The 25229-nt window shown below is 39.4% G+C and overlaps 1 long non-coding RNA gene across 1 annotated transcript in view; it reads right to left on the bottom strand.

Moving 5' to 3' along the window:
• The window catches only part of LOC147365920 (uncharacterized), a 43603-nt gene extending 28289 nt beyond the window's left edge, over positions 1-15314 (bottom strand). Inside the window, exons 1-2 of the long non-coding RNA XR_015133024.1 lie at positions 15136-15314; positions 2463-2549 (exon numbers count right to left, since the gene is read on the bottom strand). This is a non-coding gene — a long non-coding RNA (uncharacterized LOC147365920). The remainder of the gene's footprint in view (positions 1-2462; positions 2550-15135) is intronic.
• Positions 15315-25229: the final 9915 nt, after the last annotated feature.

The following is a 25229-nucleotide window of genomic DNA, read 5'->3' as shown; positions in this document are numbered from 1 at the left end:
GCAGCCAACTTTATCACACAAAGTGCTTTACTATTTTTTTTTTTTTTCCATTTCTGTGTTCTATTCTAAGAGGAATTCTCTAGAACAAAGCCTTAAGTTTATATCAAAGACAAATTGTTCAGTACCCAGCCTACCATATCTTTAGTGTTTCTCTAGCGCCTTATAAAGAAAAATACTGGAGATGCTGCTGCTGCTAAGCCACTTCAGTCATGTCTGCCTCTGTGCGACCCCATAGATGGCAGCCCACCAGGCTCCTCGGTCCCTGGGATTCTCCAAGCAAGAATACTGGAATGGGTTGCCATTTCCTTCTCCAACTGGAGATGAGGTTAGAATTTTTAAAAGTAAATATGAGGATGTGGTAAAGATTATCTTCTCCAGTCTGTAAAGTGGGTATGGGAGTTTTAAAGTCCAAAAATAGTGGACAGTCTCATCCAAAACAGAGTCTGAAGATATTCCTTAAGTAAAAAAAAAAAAAAAGAAATTCCTTAAGGAAAGTTTGAAGGAATTTTGAGAACTGTACTTCAACTAGGCAAGATATAAACATCTAGAGGATCTGAGTGGAGAATATGTACCGTTCTTATTTTTGGTAATTTTTTGAAAAGTCTAAAATTATTATAAAATGAAAAGTTTTTAAATGTTTTAAAATCATTACTATTTTGGCATGAAGAATTAATTCAGCTGTCTAAAATGTTTTATTTTCTGACCAGAGTCATAATAGTAAAGAATATTACTGTGCCAGAAAAAGTTTCAACAAGTGGTCTACAACCTCAATTCCTATCTTGGTTCTCAGTGGTATTTAAAGATATCAATCTCCATTGGTAGATTTTCACACAGATGAGTTCAACATAGAAGAAATAATTTAAAAGTTCCATGTAATATATGTTAATTATTTTTCAATAAAACTGGGGAAAAAAAGCTCCATGGACATTTGCCTGGTTTAGTTGGTATTTAAAATCTGACTTAAATACACTGCTTTTTGATTTGGTGGCTTATCAGTTCCTGTTATATTATTTCATAACATTCCTATTTTTATTGGTACTTAAAAATAAAACATAGGGATTTTCCTGGTGGTCCAGTGGTTAAGAATCTATGCTTCTAATGCAGAGGACAAAAGTTCGACCTGTAGTCAGAGAACTAAGATCCCATATGCTGGGCAATGCAGCAAAATAAATCGATAAAAGACAAAACTATTGACCTAAAATGGCTACAATCATAGACTCAGACACTCTCGGAGCTCCACAACAATATTACAGATCATCCTGTACTGAACAGGGATATAAAGGAACTTACCCAAAGCCACAGAGTACGACCTAATACATCACATCCTAAAACAGAACACATCAGCCAATTGCAGCGTAGGAACCTAGACTGACTAATATATAAGACATTCTTGTAACAACTAGAGAAATTTAAATATGGAATGACTACTAAATAATGTTTATGATTACTGTTAACTTCCTTAAGTATAATAAACTATTTCCATTGTCTTTACTGTTAGATGATACATGTTGAAATATTTATAAAATTTTGGAACTTTTACTAATTTTCAAAAAGTACAGCATATGTGTTTGCATGTGTTAATATGTGTGTATGTGTTACTACACTGAGAGTGAGAAAAAGAAATTATAGAAAAATGTTAACAATTATTTTTATTTAGGTGGAGAGCACATAGGAATTCAAACTTTCTGTATGTTTAAGAATATACAGTAGTCAGGAATTCCCTGGTGGTCCAGTAGTTAGGGTTCTGCAATTTTACTACCGAGGGCACAGGTTTGAACCCTGCTAAAGGAACTAATAATAAGATCCTGCAAGCCACATGGAGTAGCCAAAAAAAAAAAAAAAAAAAATGCACAGTAGCACTGTGCTTCACCGAAAGCCATAATAGCTCCCACAAAAAATGTACTAAGGACTTTGTCTAGAGCCTTAGTGATTCTTTTTAAGCAGACAGTTCTTAACAAAGTTGATTTATCTGTTTTTCTTTAGTACAATAGAGTAGAAGTAAAAGTTAAAAGAGAGAAATGGATATTAGAGACAGTCATGGTCCACTTGACAAACATTTATAAAGTGTCTCTCACACTTGGGAGACAGCAATGGCCACAACATGATTTTGGCCCTGAGGAAGCCTACAATCCAGCTGGTAACAAAGACATGCAAACAATTAGCCATAAAGGATAACTAAGATACCTAATACAGAGAAAGAATATGAAACAGTAGCTACAACTGTATTAGCAACCAGTGCACAATGAGACTCATAATGACTACCCTAAGCCATAAGGGAAATGTCAAATTTTATTTCACATACATTTAGAAAGTTAGAGAAGTTAACATTACATTTTATTAATATTATTGTGAAAGTGTTGTATTATGCAAAGTTTCAAAGTTTACAGAGAAATATTTTACATGTTAAAAAATTTATTTCCCTGGTTAGGAAAAGTCAATATTCTTAAAATATTAATACTCACCAACTTAACTCCAAAATCACTGCAGATGGTGACAGCAGCCATGAAAATAAAAGATGCTTGCTCCTCAGAAGAAAATTTATGACCAACCTAGAGGGCATATTAAAAAGCAGAGACATTACTTTGCTGACAAAGGTCCATCTAGTCAAAGCTATGGTTTTTCCAGTAGTCTTGTATAGATGTGAAAGTTGGACTATAAAGAAAGCCAAGCACCAAAGAGTTGATGCTTTTGAACTGTGGTGTCCAGTAGTCATGTATAGATGTGAGAGTTGGACTATAAAGAAAGCCAAGCACCAAAGAGTTGATGCTTTTGAACTGTGGTGTTGGAGAAGACTCTTGAGAGTCCCTTGGACTGCAAGGAGATCCAACCAGTCAATCCTAAAGGAAATCAGTCCTGAATAGTCATTGGAAGGACTGATGCTGAAGCTGGAACTCCAGTACTTTGGCCACCTGATGGGAAGAACGAACTCATTGGAAAAGACCCCGATGCTGGGAAAGATGGAAGGCTGGAGGAGAAGGGGACGACAGAGGATGAGATGGTTGGATGGCATCACCAACGCAATGGACATGAGTTTGAGTAGGTTCCAGGGGTTGGTGATGGACAGGGAGACCTGGTGTGCTGCAGTCGATGGGATTGCAAAGAGTTAGACATTACTGAGCGACTGAAATGAATTGAATTGAACTTAACCTATAATCAATACAATCCAAATCAAAATCCTGGCAAGTTTTTTGTGTGTCAACAAAAATAAATACTAAACCTTCTATGCAAAGACAAAAGACCCAGAATAACTAATACAATATTGAAGATGAATAAAGTCTGAGGATTGACACTATGTGACTTCAAGACATACTATAAAGCTACAATAATGATCAAGACAGTGTGGTATTGGTGAAAAAACAGATCAATGGAAAAGAATAGAGATCCCCAAAATAGACACAAATACAGTCAACTGATCTTTGACAAAGAAACAAGAACAATTCAGTGGAGAAATGATAGACTTTTCAACAAATGGTATTGTAACAACTGGATATCCACGTGCAAATAAAAAAAGAAGAATCTAGACACTGGCCTTACACATTTTGCAAAAACATTCAAAATGGATCATAAGCCTAAATGTAAATTGCAAAACTATAAAACTTCTAGAAGATAACATTGGAAAAAAATCCAGGTGACTTTGGGTTTGGCGATGAGTTTTTATATAGATTACCTATATATGCACAATCTATGAAGGAAAAAATTGGCTAATTGGACTTCAAGAAAATCAAAAACTTCTGTTATACAAAAGAGACTGTTAAGAAAATAAAAAGAAAAGCCAAAGACTGATATAAAATATTTATAAAACATATCTGATGAAGGACTTATATACAAAGTCCTTCAAAGAATTCTTAAAATGCAATAATAAGAAAACAACCCAATCACAAAACAGGCAAAAGATCTAACCAGATATCTCACTAAAGAAGATAAACAGATAACAAATAAGCATATAAAAAGATGTCAAACATCATATATCATTAGAGAATTGCAATTAAAACATCACTTGGATACCACGACACACGTATGAAAGTAGCAAAAAAAGTTTTTTTTAAATGAACAATAACAAATGCTGGCATGGATGTGGAACAACAAAAATTCTCATTCATTGCTGACAGGAATGCAAAATTTTACAGCCACTTTTAAAAAGTTTGGCAGTTCCTTACAAAATTAAATATAGTTTATCATATAATCCAGCAATCACACTCTTAAGTATTTAGTCAAATGAGCTAAAAGTTACATCTACACAAAAACCAGCCCACAAATGTTTATAGAAGCTTTATTCACAATTGCCCCAAACTGGAAGCAAACAAGATAGCTTCCAAAAAGTGAACAGATAAGCAAACTATGGGACATCCATAAAATGGAATTTTATTCAGCAATAAGAAGAAATAAGCTATCAAGCCATTAAAAGGCATAACAGAATCTTAAATGTATATTTCTTAGTGAAAAGAACAAGTCTGAAAAGTCTACACACTACATGATTACAATTATATGACACACTGGAAAAGCTAAAACTATAGTTTCAATAAAAAGATCAATTGCCGAGAGTGGGAATGGGATGAATAGGTGGACCATAGAGGATTTTTTTACATCAGTGGAACTATTCTTCTGGATGTTAAAATAATGGACACAAGACTATGCATTTATCAAAACCCATAGAACTTTATGACACAAAAATGAACCCTAATGTAAACTATAGACTTTAGTTCATAATAATATACCAATATTGGTTCAGTTGTAACAAATATACCACACTAATGCAAGATGTTAACAACAGGGGGCATTATCAACAGGGGAGAGAGGGAACTCTGTACTACATGCTCCAGTGTCTGTAAACCTAAACTGCTTTAAAATATAAAGTCTGTTAATTTTTTAAATTTTGTGTGTGTGTGTGTGTGTAATACTCATTTTCCCCAAATGCCAAATAATGAAGCTCTATTAGAGTAAGCATGTGTTGCTCACAGTAAGCCTTTACCTACACTAAACTGTTTTTTTGTGAATCATCAGTCACTTTTAGAAATGCTCAAATAATGAGCACATAAATTATGGGTAGGCCCTGGGCAGAGTTTCGAAAAGTGTGGTCTTCAAACCATCTGCACCAAAATCATTGGATGCTTGTTAAAAATCATATCCCTACTAAATCATAACCTCAAGGGGTGGGCAATCTGCATTTTTAACAAGTTCCCTGGGGATTGTGATACATGACAAGTGTGGGAAGCACTGCATTAACGGTGTATGAGGATACTTAAGGACTACTCCTTTTATTTTACTGCTTATAAAAAGCAAACAATTAAAACATACCAGCTGCCCAGTAATTGAGAACAGGTTTCCCTTCATCTCCCTGGCACAAGCTGACTTATTTTGCAGTTTCAGGAACTCCAGCCATAAGGACTAACTTTTCCAGAAGCAATTTATTATATAACACCATGGTTTTTAAATTTCTGGTCTTTCAAGAAAGAAATAACTAGACAGTGAAGACTAGGATGATGCTTATGGCCCTTTTGTGCTTTTTTAATTGAAGACTTTTGAATCATACTTTTAATAAAGGATTAAAAAAGAAGCTTTCTGATGCTTTTATCATTTATTATTCCCCAAAATTGAATAAATATTTTTAGATAAAATTTTCAGAGGACATTGTCAACTCCTTTTTATCTGAATTAATTTCTTTGAAATAATTTTTGTCTTGCCCTTTTCAGGAAGATATTATTTTACTATATCTAAACCAAAGAAGGTCACAGAGTCAGATCCCAGGGCAATGGGTTCACGATCACGTCCCAAAACAATCATAGAGCGTGCCTGATCAATCCTGGCTGTCATCATTTCTTTGACTCTACATCTTGCCCTTTTGTGACCTTGGCAATCCACCTTTAAGCAGTATGGTATTGTTACTGCCCCAATTTATCCAGTGGTCAAACTTCAAGCAATCCTAGTCATTCAGAACACAGCAGACGTGTGTCTTTCAAATCTTTGCCTTGTCTTTCTGCATCCTTTCCCTCTTCATCCAACAAATCATTTATAGTCCTTCCCTAGTGGAAGCAATCTGAGCTTCATCATTTATACTTATAATCTAGGGCAGTGCTGCTCAGACTTGAGTATGCATAACAATCATCTGTAGGGCTTGTTAAAAGACAGATTGCTGGGCCCTGCCCCCAGTTTCTGATGCATTGAGTCTGGGATGGGGCCCAAGAATTTGCATTTCTAATAGATTTCCAGGTGATGCTGATACTGCTAGCCCAGGGACCACACTCTGAGAACCATTGATATAAGAGAATTTGCCACCTTTGATCTGGTATTTGCACCAGATAATGTATGACAGGCGTTGTAATTTATATAAATTGTTACAGGACTCATTAGAGTGGGAATCATAATTAACAAACCTTAGATGGTATGTATATTAGAGACTATGCAAATTGACAACTCCTTTTGATAGTGGTCAAGGCTACCATATACACTGGTTTGGCCAAAAAGTTCATTCAGGTTAAGACGTTATGGAAAAACTTAAACAAACTTTTTGGCCAACCCTATAATTACTTTTCCATTGTCCCAGAGAAAATCATGCAACAAAAATCTCAAGTTAGCATGTCACAATCTTGCCTTTTATTTATTTATCAACTCTTAACTAGCCAAACCACTCATCTGTCCCTGCCCTGCGCACTTTCACTCAATTTCCAATTGCCTGCCTTGTAGTCTTGGCTAATCTGTTGGACCTGGACCCACTCCATGAAGACCTGCCCCTTTCTACCACAGACCCATACTGCCTCCCACCCTGCAGAATCCAACCTGGCTTTCTGAGCCCTGGTCATGGATCTTCTCCATCTTTCTCCCTGAGGACCTGAGGGGTTCTGGCCCAATTCCTCCCAGGGCTCCCAGGCTTCTAGATGTGTCATAAATCTCTGGCATTAGTCCCCTTAGCTGCCTTGCTAGGCATAATTTGGAGAAGAATGTTTATTCTCTTTTAAAGGGAATTGGGAGAATGCCAGAGCCAAGGCAAGGCAAGGGCCATTCTGGGAATTAGATAGTGAAAGTGCCCTCATTATGTGGCAGGAAAAAGGGGAACATTCACACACAGGAGTATATTGCGGGAGAAATATCAAGTCCCACATTCTTTGATTTTCTCTGATATTTTCCTTACGTGAGGTGCCAACCAAAATGGTTTCTCACCTTCAAATAACAGCTGCACACTCAGCTGAGAGACATTGCACTAGGAAGATCAAGATCAAATCCAGAAGAGATCAAGCAACAATAAAGGTGGGCTACACGAACAGCAGAGGGCGGCAGACCATGTCACAAGAGGGACTCCATCCTCAAGCAGTGCTTCCCGTAGGAAGTTCAGGTCTGCTGAACTACTGGGGTTTCAAATGGGAGTACATTGGAATATTATTAATTACTTCCATTTTATTACTCCTCATGGCTGGATGCTAACAAGAAAATGTCAGAATAAGAGAAGACCACTGGATCTGAAGTCTAAAAAGCCAGATTCTAGCATTTTCTGTTTGACTTGGCCAACACCCCAGAGCCTCTGTATTCTTACCAGTGAAATGGAGGGGGGAAATACTTAAAAGCAATCAATAGCATCACCTGTGGTTCATAAGTAAAAGGAAAAAGTCTATATGTACAAACATTAGTTATCTCCCAGGTTGTAAACTCAAAATTAAAGAAGTATGTTCATCTCAAAAGGTTACCTCAGCTCTTCCTTCCACAAGCCCAATGCTTGAGAATCCTTTAGCCTTTATAACAATTGTGGAAAGATATTCCAGGTACTGGCCTGCAGAAATAGAGGGGATTTCTGGAGTAGGAGCCCATTCAGGGAGTCACTTAAATCCCACTTCATAATTAACAACATAGACCACAGCACCCCAATCCCAGGTACTTAAGCGAGGCTGGCAAAAGAGAATCCAGGAGCCTCAGTGCAGAGAATTGAGTGGCGGGGGAAGATTAAAGAGAAAGACTAAATCTAGGGCTGTCTTTTCCAAACAATTACTGGAAAATTGCAGAACCAATCTTCCCCAGGGAACCTCAGGGAAAATATTACTTTGATTGTGTGATTGCATCTTTCACCAAGCACAAAGAGCCCTAGCCAGCATGGCAAGGCAGAAGCGTAGAGCTCCAGTGGTTCTATTACGCCTTTGCAGAGTCGCCACGCTCAGCTGATGTTGAAAGAAGCACAAAATTTAAATGCCAAAGTTAAAATCACAAATTCTGGACCAAACTACAAGACAGAATTCCAGATGATTTCATTATATTTTTGTGTGACAGGCTATTTATTAATTGCCATCACTGCAGAGAATTTTTATTTTAGGATAGCTAAGATTTCTCTTGCTTCCAAGCACAACCAACACTGTCCTCTCTTCTGCTAGAGAAATTTCTCTAACCAATCTTCCTGTCATTTGCCTCAAGGGCTTACTCAAATTGACACTGGAGAGTTAATTTACACCTTCCTATTTTACAAAAACAATCCCAGAAGAAAGTACTAGATGATCTATCCTATTTGGATTAAAAGTCTAAATTCTAATTTTCGGGCTCTGCTATGGATTATATAAATGGGAACCCTCATAGAAGCTAGGAAATGTTTTCTGTCCTTTAAATTATTTTCTGTGCTGGTTACTTTTAAATCTGTCTCTTCCTCAAAATCTAGCTAACAAACAAATCATTATAAATACTGCCATTTGGGGAAAACAAAATATAAAACCATTGAATTCTTCTACAAGGAAGTCATTAATTCAGTTAACTGAATTTGACCAATTTCCAGAGCAGTCACATCTTTTCTGAACCTTAACAGATCTAGGGTCCTTTTTAAGTTGTAGCTAACATATATTGGAATTTTTTTAAGCTAACATATACTTAAGACCAACATAGGTTTCTTTTGAATGTATGTGGTATTAAGCTATCCACTGACACTGCCTTTTGCCTGCCTTCTGTACACATGGTGATGACACATTTCCCTGCCCCAGTGAAAAGGCAGGGCCAACTGAACTGCTTTGGTCAGTGAAAGGACAAGCATGCATCACTTCTAGGCAGAAGGCTACAAGAACCAATGCCCAAGTGGCCCATCCACTTGCGCAGTCACTGTGTCCAGTTATCTACCTGGACTCTGAGTGAGCAAACCATGAATCAGAAACCCCTTAGAGAAAAAATGGACATGTGATGCCAAGGGTTATAAACAATAAATCTTTGCTGTTTTAAACCACTGAGATTTTGGCCTAATACAGCTTAATCCAGCCTATCCTGACAGGCCAGGTTCAAAACCTGGCTCTAACACTTATTATCCTTGACTATACAAACAAGTTCTTAAACTCTCTGAGCCTGTTTCTTCCAGCATAGTACGAGGAAAATTACACCTTTCTTAAATGAGAACCTACATAGTAATATACCTTTCACATAGTAAATTTTCAACATGGATTAATAATTGCTGTTATCATTATCATTGTTTATATAGAAGAGAATCTGAAAATGGGCAGTGCAAGAGCAGAACATTTCCACTTGTTCTTCTTTGAAAAATGTTAGGTTAAGAACTACCACTTGGATTTTCTAGTTTAAACAAGTCCTGTACAGGAAATACAAATTTTATTAATAGTAGAACTGGCATATTATGAATGCAGAAAACAATGAATATATAGATGTTAAGTACTCAGCAAGTCGATGACAGAGAGGGATTTATTTATTTACTCAATTTAGGAAATTGTGACCTTGAAATTCTTATGCAAAAAATCCATAAATTCCAATTTGTAAAGTACATGAAAATAGCAACAGGAGTAGTAATATAAAGGACAATGCATGAAGAATTAGAATGGCTTTTAAAGCAACATTTGTCTGCTTCCTTCTCATTAAGCCTGTTTTAAAAGGTGAGGTATGTCTCTGACCCTAAAAATTAAAATTCCTCACCCCAATCAGTCTGGTTTTGTACATTGAGATATATTGCCTTCCTCCACAAGCACTAAAAGATTTCATAAACCCCAGGGTAACAAGAGATAAATTTCTTAATAAAAATTCAATTTGCAGGGTTTAGATATTATTTACTTCTTGATTGGAGAGCAATTTGTGAACCTTACTCAACACAGCTATGTAACTTCTTCCTCTGGCAATGGGAGCAGAATTGATTGGATCCTTTCATGGAACAACACATGGATTGATCCAAATTTTTTTTCTCTCACATCTCAATATCGCCTTGCTATTTACTTTCTGTCAAAATAATCCTAGCATGCAAGCCACCAGGCAAAACATAGATTTTTATATAAGATTTTCATCTTTGTTTTGTAAATGATCCTGTCTGCAGCAGATTCTTTCTGCTTACCAAACTCACATTTTAAAAAGAGATAACTCAGGTTTGTCCATTTATTCCACCTTTGTCAAAAATTTGCCGACACAAGTCCTTGCTTCTCATTTGTATAATATTAAGAACTCCGTTCCTCATTTTGCACATCCAGAGCTATTAGTTCTCTTCAATAATCACTCAGGACTTAATTATACCCTCGGAGCCAGAAAAGATGCATCTACTAGCCACAACCACATGCCTACCTCTCCGTTACACAGGCCAGTTGGAGGCCTTGGCTCTATGGACTTGGCCACGTTTCATGAAGCACTGGCAAGACAAGATAGTCCATATGGGTACTACAACACAGGACTTCCAGGGCCTAAAGGAAAATAAATCCTATTATGTTCTCTCTGAATGTATCAGTTCAGATCATAAATACCTGGACGGTACCCCTCTTTCCCATGAGGGAGTTGTTGCTGAGATTGGGAATCGTGAACATGTGACTCTGCAGGGGCATTCCCAGTAAGCTGGACCCCCTGAATGATCTGACCAACTGTGACTCATTCAGCTACACTTAAACTGAGAGAACAAATAGCAATAATAAAACTAAAACATTCAAATCTCATAGCACATCGTAGGATAATTTCATTCAGTGCCCAGGAGCTCAATAACATGGAGAGGGCATTTCAGTGTTGAAAACTGCCCTTGATTCTCTCTGGGGATAGGACAGAGAACAAAGGAAAGGACACACCTAATTGAAACTGCCCAGAAGCCTCCAAGTGCTTCAGGCTGAAATTCACCAAGCATGATGTGGAAAATGGCTATGTAGCCTGCATTTCCTTTGGGCCACAAACCCTGAATATGGTTGTAATCGTGATTGTTACTGGTCAGAATTATTAGACTTTGGTCAATGGTGTATGAAGTAGTATAAGGATATGGGTTTTTGTGTGCAATTGTACACAGTTTGTTGGCTTTACTCTCAAATTCCCACACCATGCTCATCAAAACAGCATAGGAGCTGCCCCAAAGAGGAACATTCATCCAAACAGTCAGTTACAAGAGAGGCCAAGGAAACTGCAGCCAGAGGAAGAAATTCCAACATGACAGATGTTTGACTGTTATAAGTTCAGAAAAGCAAAGAAAATGAGAAACAGAAGTCTAAAGCTGAGGTTATAAAGTTTTCTCTCCTGAATGTCTTGCTCACAACTCAGGAAGCACAAATTGCCACAAAGACCCCTCTAAGAAGATAATCAACAAGAAGGCTTTACCCAGAATGGTAAAGATCAGAGAGCTGAGGCATCTTGGTCCCAGCCTAGAACATCACAGATCAGAGAGACCTAGCTTGGAAGCTTTTTGTAAGATTATCAAAACAGTCACAGTTTATTTTGATAACATGCAATCCAAAGAAAGATGTGCCTCCTCCTGCTTTACAACCAGCCTTACTACAGAGCTGTTTTAAAAAAATAAACAAAAGCCTAACTCTGGATCGTTGCTGAAGATTTTCATTAAGAGGAGCTGGTTGAGGAGCAACAGAGGTCTAAATTACGATACTGTGAACAACACACAGGAACACTTGCTAAAAATCCTCCTATCATCCTAATGGAGATCAGTCCTGGGTGTTCATTGGAAGGACTGATGCTAAAGCTGAAACTCCAGTACTTTGGCCACCTCATGCAAAGAGCTGACTCATTGGAAAAGACCCTGATGCCAGGAGGGATTGGGGGCAGCAGGAGAAGGGGACGACAGAGGATGAGATGGCTGGATGGCATCACTGACTTGATGGACATGAGTTTGAGTGAACTCCAGGAGTTGGTGATGGACAGGGAGGCCTGGCGTGCTGCGGTTCATGGGGTCGCAGAGCCGTACATGACTGAGCAACTGAACTAACTAACTAACTCATCTCTGTCCCCCAAGTTCTGTTTCTTGGCAGAGCTGCCCTTGTTCTTATTCTCTCTCTTAAAATATTCCAGCATCAATAAGCTCTATTTCTCATTAATTTGTCAGCATCTTTTCCTTTATTACTCAGATAGTTTCAGGCTCTTTATTGTGTTCAGTCATCAATCTTCTGTAGCTCCTTCAGTTTTTATCTACAAACATTTCCGCAACTATATACAGTAGTTCAAGGAAGAATCTTGTTTCTTGACAAGACAGGAGGAGGAAAGGGTTGCCTTTTGAATATTCATTTTTCACTGTACATATGCAGAGATACTCATATACACAGTTACAGGCTATCTACAGAAGCTAAAGTCATTAAAATATTTACCAATGTATGGTTTCTGTTTACCCAACAACTCTCACAACCTCATCTATCACTATTGTCCTCTCTGAGGTCAGCATTTTGATTAGTATCTGGCTGTATTAGATTCTTATTACTACAAACTAAGTCTCTTAAAACAACATTCACTTTTCCTTTTACAATTCTGGAGATCAGAAGTCTGAAATGATTCTTGAGGGGCTAATATCAAAGTGTTAGCTGGGCTTCCTCCTTCTGGAAGTTCCTGGGGGGAATCTGTTCCTTGCCTCTTTTAACTTCTCAAGGAGGTGGGCTATCCTTGGCTTAGTAACTGCCTGTGCTAACTCTTGCTTCCATCATCCCATTTACAACTCACTCTGATCTCCTGCCTTCCTCTTATAATGACCTCTGTGATTGAATCAGACCCACGCCAATTATCCAGGATAAGATTCTGACAATCTTAAGAGCCTTAACTTAATCATATCTGCAAAGTCCCTTTTGCCATATAAGGGCAAAAAGTTCAAACTTGTGAACTTGACATTCAAGTTCTACACATTAGAATGTAGACATCTTTGGTGGGGGGTGGGGAGGGAGGGGTTATTCACACTATTAGATATCACAAGCTATATAAAAACTCAGTACAAATTCAATGCAAGACAAAGTAAATTGCCAGACTTGCAAAAGATGAATGAATTCATAAAGTCAACAAAAGTTATGGTTGAGAACTGCTGGAATTATGAGCAAAGCTATTGATGAATCATAATTCAGCAGAGAGAGAACCTTTTTTGAAAAAAAAAATACAAAATAAGCAGGGATAATAACAGCTGAGTATAGCAAAGAAAAAAATATTTAAATACCACCGGATTAATAGAGAATCCTTGGAAAACTTGATAAAGCCCTCAAATTTTTTATGATGCAAAATGTGAAATAAATGATATTATATATATATGATCATACAGTTGTCTTAGAAGAAAATCTTTTTTACCAAAAATGAATCAAGCTGGATGAATTCCTTGTTCACTCTAAGTTTATAGTTGGAATTTTGTTGATGTTATTCCAATAAAGAAACTTATTTTCAAAAGTTTTAGTTTTTAAGACAAGTAATTAGCTTTAATTTTTTTCTCTATGTACAGAAAGCACATTCCAGGGGCAAGGGAGGAAACAGCAAAGTCATGGAGGAACTGAAGTATTTCCCACCATAAAGCTATTTTTACTACAGCAGATTTCTGAGCATGGTTGTATGCCATGACAGGTGTACTCCAGTACCTGTCTCTCCCTGTCACAAGGGGATAGATGAGACTGGTTGGATGTGTAGACAGTGCACTGTGATAGAAAAAGATCAACAATGTAAGGGAGAAAATCTGGTCCTAGGCCCTTTTCAAGACTTGTCATTTTTGTGATTTTGAAACATAAGGATGTTTGGGACCTCTCAAAACATTCTTCTCTCAATTCTCCTCTATAAAATGAGAATTTTATCCATACTTGTCCTCATACATTTGTTAAGTTCAAAAAAACTCACCTTGAAATTCAGATAAATAGCTTGTAAGACTAAAAATTAAAGATGTCCATTTAATGCTATCCCAATAAAGACACTAACAGGAATATTTTGAATGAGACAATCTGATTCTAAAGTTAATAAAAAATAAACTCACAAAATAGTCAAGAATATTCTGAGAAAGGTCAGTAATGAGAAGGTAAGCCCAATCACAGAAGGAAAGATACTATAAAACTATACTAATTAAAGCAGTATGGTATTACACTTGAAAGTTTAGGACAGGAAAGCAGAACACAGAGTTCTGAAATGGACTCAAATACACACAGACTTTCAAGATAGGATAAAAGTGTCCTTCCAAATTAACAGGTAAAAGATAAATTGTCCAATAAATGTTGTCAGAATTGAGTAGACATCTGGCAGAAAATAATTTCTGCTTTTTTACCTTTCACAAAAATAAATTATGGATGGATAGATTTCAACATACCAAATGAAACCATTATAATTGCTAAAAGAAAACATGGGAGAAAATTTTACTATCTCAGATTATGATGGTCTTAAAACTATAATATAAAAATGATGAATTGACTACACAATAATTTTTAATTTCTACTTGAAAAGAAATCACAAAGTGGAGAACTGAGTGGAGAACTCACTGTTCTTTCTAGTCTTCCTGCTTGCCTCAGGATATTTTCACTCTCTGCCTGAAAATGCTTTCTCCCACTTGCAAATAACACAGGAGAATGTATTTGCAATACATATAAACACTCTAACAAATCAATATGAAAATATCAACATCTCAAATGGAAAAAATAGACAAAAACAGTGAGTCACAGAAAATTAAATACAAATAAATGACTTCCCAGCATATTAGAAGATAATCTACCTTACTCAAAATAAGTGAAACTCACTTATGATTCCATTTTTTAACTATCAGACTGGATAAAAAGAAAATTTTAACTGTGTATTAGATTGAAAAGGTGAAACAAATACTCTTCCATAATGTTGGTGGGATATAAGTAAAACAACTGTTGGTTCATAACCTCAGGAGTTCCCAGGTGAAATCAGAAATTGGTCCCTATACAGAGTGAGCAAAGAGAAACTGAAGAGGCAAGCAGAACCTCCAGATTGGTAGGTGGAGGTTTAATAAGCAAGTGAACTTACTTAGAAGGCTTGTCTTGGGCAGCTGCAAGATGAGAAGATCTTCACACTCACCCACCAGAACCTTAAAAGTTTACACAGAAGGTCTTAACTGCATTCAGTCACACATACTGTCCAGATGTCTCAACACCACATTATTCTCAAGGCTGTGTTGTTGAAACAGCTCCATCTGTGGGAACTCTGGGCAGAATGCACATTCCATGAGCAGGGGAGGGTTATAGGAACCTGCTATTACCAAGGTTCAGCTTACAGGAAAACCAGCAGTCACATCCTCTCAATAACTTCCTCCAACAACACTTTACAGTCATACTTGGGAATATTCATCAAAAATATAAATACACAAATTTTTTAAATTTATTTTTAATTGGAGGATAATTGCTTTACAATGTTGTGTTGGTTTCTGTGATACATCAACATGAATCAGCCATAGGTATACATATGTTCCCTCTCTCACGAAACCCTTCCCACTGCCATCTCATCCCACCCTTCTAGGTTGTCCCAGAGCACCAGGTTGAGCTCCCTGTGTTATACAGCAAATTCCCACTGGCTATCAATTTTATACACAGTAATGTATATGTATCAATATTATGCTCTCAATTCATCCCACCTTCTCCTTCCCCTCCTGTGTTCAGAAGTCTGTTCTCTATGTCTGCATCTCTACTGTGTGCATGCTAAGTCACTTCAAAAGTGTCTGACTCTTTGCAACCCTAGCCTGCCAGGCTCCTCTGTCCAGGAGCCTTGGGATTTCCCAGGCAAGAATACTGGAATGGGATGCCATGCTGTCCTCCAGGGAATCTTCCCAACCCAGGGATCAAAACTGGGTCTCCTATGTCTCCAGCGTCGGTAAGCAAGTTCTTTACCACTACTGCCACCTGGGAAGCCCTGAAGCCCTATTGCTGCCCTACAAATAGGCTCATCAGTTAAATGCACAAATTTTGACATATAAGTTCCACTTACATTAAAATTAAGAGTCTATAGCCAGGACATGGAAGCAACCTAGATGTCCATCAGCAGATGAATGGATAAGAAAGCTGTGGTACATATATACAATGAAGTATTACTCAGCCATTAAAAAGAATTCATTTGAATCAGTTCTAATGAGGTGGATGAAACTGGAGCCTATTATACAGAGTGAAGTAAGCCAGAAAGAAAAACACCAATACAGTATACTAACGCATATATATGGAATTTAGAAAGATGGTAACGATAACCCTGTATGCGAGACAACAAAAGAGACACAGATGTATAGAACAGTCTTTTGGACTCTGTGGGAGAGGGTGGGATGATTTAGGAGAATGGCATTGAAACATGTATAATATCATATATGAAACTAATCGCCAGTCCAGGCTCGATGCATGATACAGGATGCTTGGGGCTGGTGCACTGGGACGACCCAGAGGGATGGTACGGGGAGGGAGGGGGGAGGGGTTCAGGATGGGGAACACATGTATACCTGTAGCAGATTCATGTTGATGTATGGCAAAACCAATACAATATTGTAAAGTAATTAACCTCCAATTAAAATAAATAAATTTATATTTAAAAAATCAGCTGAAACATAAAAAAAAGAGTCTATGAAAATTTTACAGACATTTATTCTGACCCTAATGTATCATATAAAAATACTTTCACATGTGTACAAATAAGTATGTAAATGAAAATTAAACTGTAACATTTTTGGTAATAGAAAACAAGCAGGTAAAAATCAAATGCCCTTCAGTGGGGAACTGGTTAAATAAGTGCTAGTACACACATACAATGAAATATTCTGCAATTGATAAAAGGTGTAAGATATATCTAAGGGTATAATAATATTATTATAAGAAGTAAATCAAGGTGCAGAACAGAACATGTGGCATGCTACCACATTTGTGTGTTTAAGGGATATATGTACACAGTTATGTGTATACAATTGTAGGATCAAGGATGGAGGAAATCTTTTGAATTTTTCAGTCATGTTCATATATTATCTATTCAAAATATTAAGAAAAAACGTTCAAGCAAGGTCTTAGACATTAGGCAATAATCTGTGCTTTACCACTGAGTCTTGTTGTTAACATAGATAATGAACAACTAACTGTATATTATCTCTCACTGTTCATCAAGCACTAAATTTAGTGAAGTCTGAAATTCAGTGGGAAAAAGCATGATGCAGTGTGAATGCACAAGTATTTGGAGTTAGAAGATCTGAGTTCAGTCTTCGGCTCCATGTCTTAAAAGCTAAATGATCCTCAAAAAAGCACTCACATTTGAATCCCAGTTTTCTCAACTATCAGGAGGGACAAATACTATAGGGTTTTCTTGAGAGCTTCCAACTGGGTAATATTTAGGTTGGTACAAAAGTAATTGCGGTTTTGGACCTTGAATTTTAAATCATTATAACTAGGCTCAAACACATCTTTATTAATCAAAATAGGAACCATTACAATCAATATATTTTTGCCAACAAGAAATGCTTGTTTATTCCTGTAACATAAAAATCCATGTTTCAGAATTCAGCAAACTCATAGAAAGCATTTTCTGCCTCCTGCTGGTTGTGAAAGCATCTTCCCTACAAAAAGTTGTCGAGATGCTTGAAGTAGTAGTAACTGGTTGGTGAGAAAGGAAGGTTTACTGAGGGCCATGCAAGGAGACAGGTGACCTTTAAAACCCCAAATTCCAAAAAATCTTTCAGGAAAGCCCTTTTCTAAGAAGGGTGAGGGAGGAACGTGGTTAGTTGTTGCAAACTTCTTGGTGTCAGAGCCTTTATTCTTGAGGTCAGGTCATGGTCAGGTAACCAAGTTCCTATAAACCTCTCCCAAACAAACGTTATTCTCTGACAAGAAAGAGCAAGGTCCCAAGGCACAACTTTCCCCCTCTGAGTTCCCAGTCCTGGAGAAGAGGAGGCAGATCTCAGTTGGCAGCTCCCTCAAGGACAGGTCCCCAGACACTGCCCAGCTGTCATAGCTGAGGGAGCCAGGTGCCCAGGACCCAACTGGCCCTCAGGCTTCTTAGGCCACCCAAAGTGGCAGGGTAGGTGAGTGTGAAGGGGGTAGGTAGGTCCCACAGACTGCAACCCAGGCAGACTGGCGTTGCTACCAAGTCACAGGGACAGGGATGGGGGAGAGGTTTGCCACTGTCTCAAGGCCTCAATTCAGCCAGTGGGTGGCCCTGGAGAGGACTCTGGAGCCATGCAGGAGACAGCCCCCAGTTTGTTCCTTGAGCCCCCCAACTCACCCACTGGCCCAAGATCCGGTGGGCTGGAGTGTGGGGGCGGGGTAGGGGAAGGCCGGAATCTGCCTCTTACCTCATTCTTCACCCCACGACCACCATTCCACTGACAGTTGACTGAATGCCCCGCTAACGGTCACTCTTAGACCGTTGGTTGCTTGTGGGCGGGGCCTACTGTGGCACTGACCAATGGCTGAGCAGGACCATGGCCGGTCCTGTGGTAATCACTGCCTCGTAATGAGGTGTGGCATAACGGGTGCACAGCAACAATAGCTGTGTGCTGAGGGCTATACTTAGTCTTGCTCTGTTAACAGTATCTAACAATTTATCGCCAAAGGGCTTCCCTGGTGGCTAAGCGGTAAAGAATCTGCCTGCAATGCAGAAGATGCAGGAGATTCGGATTTGACCCCTCAGTCAGGAAGAGCCTCTGGAGGAGAGCATGGCCACCCACTCCTATATTCTTGCCTGGAAAACCCCATGGATTTCGGAGACTGGCAGACTACAGTCCACTGGGTCACAAAGCATTGGACATGACTAAAGCGACCCAGCACACACACAGCACACAAATTTTAAGTAACATAAACAAGATGGTTAATATGTAAGTTTCATTTAATTAAGAAACTCAGTGGCCTGACTATAAGACAATAACCTGGAAAGTCTTGACTATGGACTGTAGCCCACCAGGCTCTTCTGTCCATGGAGATTCTACAGGCAAGGATACTGAAGTGGGTTGTCATGCCTTCCTCCAGGGGATCTTCCCTACTCAGAGATCAAACTCAGGTCTCCTGCATTGGTAGATGGGTTCTTTATCATTAGCACCACCTGGAAAGCCCAGTTACACAACAATGAGGATTAAATAGAAAAACCCTCTGTAGCTACAGACCAAGATGTTCAATGGGCCCAAGTAGAGACTGCTGTTCATATATTTGTCCAAAGAGTGGCCATTTGGTTTGTGTGTGTCTGTGTGTGTTTATGTGTGTACTGGGAGGAGGGAACATACTTTTTTTTTTTTTTCATTTCAGTTTGATCCCCACTCCAGAAGTTTTTCTTCCTCTTGAAAAAATTCAATGAATTTAACTGCTTCCTCTGCCCTGGCAGGTGTTGAGCACAAACGAGCACAAATGGACATACACCAGAGGCAGCTTGCCACCCAGTCCAGAGCTCAGTGACAAGCAGGAAATTCTGACAAGCCATCTCCAGCAGGGGAGAAGCATTTCATGAAGTAAATTTGAACATCATAATTCCATACAACTGTTAGAGACATATTATTTAAAATTTATATTTGACTAACCTCAAATTAAAACTGAAAAAAATTCTACAAATAGTACTAAAGGACCCTCATCTAAGGAAAGAGTAATACACACACAACAAGAATAAAGGGAATGATCAGCAGAACACAGAGAAGTCCTAAAAAAGCAGAGGCAGCATTAAAATTCATGTCTGCAAATTCACTGACACTCTTGTCATCTCAAGATGGGTTTCCAAGTTTCATGCCCTTGAATATGGGTTGACCTTAATGACCTTAATACTCAAGAGTATATGATGATAGGGACACTATGTGACTTACAGTTGTGGGACATACGACATCATAGAGGGCAGCGTGCCCTTCTCTTGGTTTGCATGAGCATAATAAGTCATTTCAGTCAAGTCTGACTCTTTTTGTGACCCTATGGACTGTAGCCCAACAGGCTCCTCAGTCCGTGACATTCTCCAGGAAAGAGTACTGGAGTGTGTTGCCATGCCCTTCTCCAGGGAACCTTCCTGACCCAGGAATTGAACCCGTGTCTCATATGTCTCCTGGACTGGCAGGTGGCTTCTTTACCACTAATGCCGCCTGGGAAGCCCCTCACTTGGTTTAATGCTCTACTATTACAATCTTGAGATTCTTAGCAATTTTTGAACAAAGGACCCACATTCTCCTTTTGTACCAAGCCCCACAAATTATAGAGCCAGTCCTGCTTCTGAATCTGGGTCATAAAGGCAATACAGCTTTCACTTGGTATTCTAGAACATGCATGCCTGAGCCCTAAGCTACCACATAAGCAGTCTGAATTACCCTGAGGCCACTATGCTATGAGGAACCAAACTATCCCAACCAAGGGGAATGCAAGTGCTGAGAATACATGAAGAGAACAGTGCCAGGTAGCACCCAGCTACTCAAGGCCCCTGAGTTCCATTTCCAGCCACTGTCTGATGTAAACACATGAGAGACCCAGAGTCAGAACTGTCCAGCTGAGCCCTCCCCAAATTCCTTATTGGAAATTGTCAGAGATGATAAAATGGTTGTTGATGTTCTAAGTCTTTACAATTTAGGCTATTAAAAAAAAAAAAAAGTTAACTGGAACACTGGAATATGCCAGACTAGATTTACTTCCTTAAATCATACCTTCTTAATCTTTTTGTATGCAGCAAAGGAGAGAGAAGCAGGTAAGAAAGAGTAGAGACACTTTCTTTAGACCTTTTCTCTGAGTCAGTGAGTGAGTGAAAGTCTCTCAATCGTGTCTGACTCTTTGCGACCCCATGGGCTGTAGACCTGCCAAGCTCCTCTGACAATGGGATTTTCCAGGCAAGAATACTGGAGAGGTTTGCCATTCCTTTCTCCAGAAGATCTTCCTAACCCAAGGATCGAAACCGGGTCTCCTGCATTGCAGGCATATTCTTTACCATCAGAGCCACCAGGGAAGCCTTTTCTCTAGCTGCTGCTGCTGCTGCTGCTGCTGCTGCTGCTGCTAAGTCACTTTAGTCGTGTCCAACTCTGTGCAACCCCATACACGGCAGCCCACCAGGCTCCCCCGTCCCTGGGATTCTTCAGGCAAGAACACTGGAGTGGGTTGCCATTTCCTTCTCCAATGAATGAAAGTAAAAAGTGAAAGTGAAGTCGCTCAGTCCTGTCCAACTCTTCGCAACCCCATGGACTGCAGCCTACCAGGCTCCTCTGTCCATGGGATTTTCCAGGCAAGAGTACTGAAGTGGGGTGCCATTCCCTTCTGCTTTCTCTAGCTACTAGCCATTAAACAAGAAAGGGAGACAGTCTAGGGGAGCAACTGGGCCGGGGATGCAGGAAACAAGGCACATCCATCCAGTCACTGGGTTGGTGCCTTGACCCAGAACCTCAGAAGCCAGGGGTGCATCAACTCCATGAGCCTAACTGAACGAGGTAAAGAGAGTAAAAAGAGATCATATCTCATTAACCTAACTAATCTCCAAGAGGTTTGTGTGTCTCATGGCATCAACTATCATACTGCTGAATCCTTCTACAACTCCAACCTCTGATGGGGTTTGCAGGGCTCAGGGAGAACGGTGACCAATCATCAAGGACTCAGCATGAGTCAGACTCTCCACCTACACCAGCTCTAATTTCACAAACTCCATGGAGAGGGTTTTATCATCCCCATTCAAGGATTTAGGAAACAGAGCTTAGAGTTGAGAACTCATGTCTCTTGAGTGCTGACTGCATGCACGCCCTGCTGCCTCCTCCATGTGCATCATCCCACTGACTGCTCACAGCTGTGCTCTAAAGTAGGGACTAGCATCATCCCTGTTTCCAACAGAAGATACCTAGTTCCAGAGAGGTTAGGAAACTTGCCCAGGGTCAAGGGTGGCCTTGAGAAAGCAGTTTGAAACCTTGCTCAGGGCCTCTCTGCTCTGGTAACTGGTCCCACGGACCAGACTCAGCCCATGAGACATCTCCCTGCCTCCTAGCAAGACTCCCTATTCAGAAAGAGGGATCAGCATAAACAGTATAATCTTTGGAGAAGGAATGGGGATATGTCCCCACTCCCAAGGTCCTGTAATGAGACTACTGAAATACACAATCTTTACAGATTGGGAGATTCACAAGGCCTATTTTATAACAGATATCACCATAAAACTTCAGTGAGTGCATCTTGCTTCCCACAAAGTCTCCCATCAAAGGAGTGTGCCATTCAGATTATGTATGGCAAATGGTATAGTACCCAATTTAGCCTGGGGAAAGTGCTCTGGAAACACAGGCTCCTCTTGCCTGTATTTGGCCTGAAATGTTTTCTGTGTTCATACAAGTTGTTGTTTGGTTCCACTTCTCTCAGACCAGCAAGGCAGTACTGCTTACAACAACCGGCTATACCATCCAGGCCAGGCCTTGTCACCATTACGTGGGTGATGGGGAGCCACACAGAACCTAAGTTTTTTCTGTCTTTTTGGTTTCTATTTACAAGTGTTTTATAACTTTCAGAGCCAATTTGTTGACAATTTCTAAGGTTAGCAACATCACCCCCATCAGACACCTCTTGGCCATCTCCTAGACGGGATCTTACACCATCTATTCCCAATCATTGCTTCTTGCTTATTGTGTAAATTGCATTTATCACTCTAAAAGGACTTGAGACATCTTGACTGTTTTCTCCTATGTGGAACTTGAAGTGCATCGATTTCTGTTGCTACAGCCCTAGCTATATGTTTATTATCTGTCAGTTCTAGTTTACACAGAAGTTACCTCGACAGAACTTAACAGTCTAAAACCAGCTCACAAAATAAGAGAATCAAAAGCCAGATTTCATTCACATATTGGCATTTGTCATCCACCCTCCCGCTTCTACTCAACATAATGCTACCAGAAAGGCCTCTGGCATCCAGTGGCTCTCTCTCCCTCAGCAGTGGCCAGAAGAAAAGCCTTCTAAAAGCCTCCATAGCTAGAAGAGAACAAAGTTGTCACTTCTTGTGATCAAATTCAGCACTTCCTTTCTTCTGCCACCATCATGAATGTATGTTACACAGAAAAGCCACGTGAGGCTGAGTCCCAGGACTCCCATAAAGCCAGGAATACAGTTATCTCCAGGCAAGTCCTGGGGAACTACTGCAGGTAAGTAAAGGCAGGTCTAGAGGGCAGAGGGTGGGCTTTGGGGCCACAGATGTGGTGTTAAAAAGTCATTTAACTGCTCTTGAGGGGTAGTTTTCTTCTCTATACATGGTGATGCTAATTCAGGGTTCATATAAGAACTAAAAATAAAGTCTCTGGGACTTCCCTGGTGGTCCAGTGGTTAAGACTCTGCCTTTCAATGAAGGGGATATGGGTTAGATCCCTTGTCAGGGAGCTAAGATCCACATGCCTCCTGGCTAAAATAAAAACAAACAAAACAGAAAATGAAAGCAATATTGTAACAAACTCAATAAAGACTAAAAAAGTGGTCCAGTCAAAAAAAACTTAAAAAAAAGGAAAACTGTCTCAAAAAACTTACTTTTATGACTAACAGAATGTCCTCAGTAAACAGTAGCTATTATAGTTATGAAAAGAATTTAACGTAATAGCTTTCTTTAAAATGTTACTTTTAACCAAGTTACACATGTTAATATTGTAAATGGTCTAACGGGACAAACAGTCCTCTTATAAAACACTGTCTCTTACCTTACGCCTACTTTCCCCTCCACATGTGAAACCAAAGTGGTTTGGTACACTGATATTCCCACCAGTCCGTGGGCTCTTTGATTCTGAAAACTCTTGTCCTTCAGTACTGCAATGTTTTAAATATTATTTTTTGGTCTATCTTGTGGGTTATTTCTTCAACTTTACCTTCATGCCCTTCCACTGACTTTTCATTTCTTCTCTCATAGTTTAAACTTTGGGGATCACTTATTGTTTTCTGAATGTCATTTTTATAGCCACTATTTTTTTTGGTCCATGGCTGCAGTGTGTTCTTCCATCCCTGATTATATTAGTAATTTCTTCTGGTTCTATTTTCTTCTCCTATTGCTTTCCTAGTGCTTATTCCCTCCAAGATGCTTTTTTTTAGGTTGTTTTCATCTCTGTTTGTCTTAATGGACATTTTCCTAAAAGGCATGAAGATCTCTGGTTGTCTGCCTCTCTTTAGAAATCTTTCACTAATAAGTTTATTGAAGCTCTGCATACTTGGATGAGGTTTGGCAACTTTGTTCTTCTGTGTAGTCACCTGCCAAGGTCCATTCACTCAATGTCAGAAGAGGAAGGTCTTTCTCTTGGGTTGATCAGATTTTTCAGACTCTTTCAAGTTTCCTGCATATAGGTAAAGCCTGACTCTCCAACCTGGGAACTGACAGGAGATGTGAAAGGGGAATTGAAACCACACTACCAGTATGTAAACATTCATTTAATCTGTCTATTTTTAGTATGCGTGTGGACATGCTCAGTCGCTCAGTCGTGTCCAACTCTGCAATCCCCATGTAACTGAAGCCTGCCTGGCTCTTCTGGTCATGGAATTTTCCAGACAAGAGTACTGGAGTAGGTTGCCATTTAAGGGATCTTCCTGACCCAGGGATCAAATCTGCATCTTTTGCATCTCCTGCATTGGCAGGTGGATTTTTTACTACTATACCACCTGGGTATGGTCCTGGATAAATAAACCTGCAGTATTCTGCCACGTAGGCAAGAAATAGTCACCTGGCTGTGCAGTTAGAGACAAGGTCCTAAGATCTGTTTTTTTGTTAATTAGGAAGATACTTAATTTTTATCTCAAAAATTAGTTCAGAAGTTGACAGATGGTGATGGGTGGGTGGGCTATGCTTCATGAGGAGAAAAAAAGAAAAAAAATAGAAAAAGAAAAATCCAGGTGCATTCTAACTGTTGCTCCACCTTCTCCTAGGAGGTCCTCTTCATCAGTATGGGCATGGTCAAGGACTCAGCATGATATCTACATTCCAGCCCACAGGAAGAGAGGAGAGAGAAACTGAAGGGCAATTAATTTCTTTTCCAAAAGCCTGACCCATCACATCCCATTAGCTAAAACTGATTCATGTAGCCATCTCTCCCTGCAAAATCAGTCCAAGAAATGCCGTTGCTCTCTGGGCAGCACATGCTCACCTAAAACTCAGTGATGAGGGGGTTTTGTTCCAAAAGGAAGCAAGGAAGACTGGATCTGGGGACAGAAGCTTTAACA

This window comes from Bos grunniens, chromosome 9 (genome assembly GCF_055505025.1).
Source record: "Bos grunniens cultivar Pamir isolate PY7600 chromosome 9, Bosgru_T2T1.0, whole genome shotgun sequence".
In the NCBI taxonomy this organism is placed as follows: Eukaryota; Metazoa; Chordata; class Mammalia; order Artiodactyla; family Bovidae; genus Bos; species Bos grunniens.
Note: the sequence above shows the minus strand (reverse complement) of the source record. Positions and strands in the feature narration are given on the sequence as shown.